Raw genomic sequence first — 863 nt, forward strand, 5'->3', positions numbered from 1 at the left:
GGGGGAGGGGCAAAGTGCGGCCGGCGCGCGGGGGCCGGCCCAGCCGTCCACACGGGGGACCAAGAGGGCGGGAGAGTTAACTCGGGCAGAGGGCGGTCGTAGTTGCTTCGGCTAGTGTGCGAATACTCGGTGGGTTCCGGTGCGCGCCCCCGCGCCGGCTCGTCGAGGTGTTTGCCCGCTCGGCCGGTGGGGCCGGCCCGGTGAGTGCCTCCTGTTGGTGGCCGGCCCGGCATGAGGGCCCGAAGTCCGCTGGGAAGTGCTTCGCGCGGGGGCCGGCCCCCGGAAGCAGCACGCGAGATGAGCTTACCCTCGGACCCCGGTCTCGCGATCCGCGTGCCACCAACATTCACGCACGCACACGCACGCGCGCCGAGGGCGTGGCGAAGGGACACACCCCGCTGCGGCCCACCAAAAGGGCAGCCGGGCCTGGTAGCGGCGCCGGCGCCGGCTTCTTTCGATTTGCACCGGCAGGGCCCCCCCCCCCCCCCCCCCCTGGCCCGTCGCCGACGCCGGGCGGCGCGGGTGAAGGACGCCCTCGGCTCCGCGTCCCCCCTGGGGTCTAATTTGACCAACACCTGCGCGCACAGGGGCCACTTTTCGGCCCCCACACCGGCCGCAGGCGGGGCAAGGGGGGAGAGATATACACGCACGGGCGCATTCGCGCATCCACCCGCGCGCCTCGGTGGGCTGGTGCGCCGGGGGGGGGGCCGCTGCCCGCGCGCAGGTCCCTCCCTCGCCCTGGCCCCAGATCCCCGCCGGCCGCGGGTCCGCACGAACAACAGCGGGAATATACAGTGCGGCTGCCCCCGCGCGCCCCCCCCCCTCCCGCGCCCGCCGCCAAGGGCGCCCACCGGGTCTGCCCC

The sequence above is a fragment of the Fonticula alba genome (genome assembly GCF_000388065.1).
Source record: "Fonticula alba strain ATCC 38817 unplaced genomic scaffold supercont2.5, whole genome shotgun sequence".
Lineage (NCBI taxonomy): Eukaryota > Rotosphaerida > Fonticulaceae > Fonticula > Fonticula alba.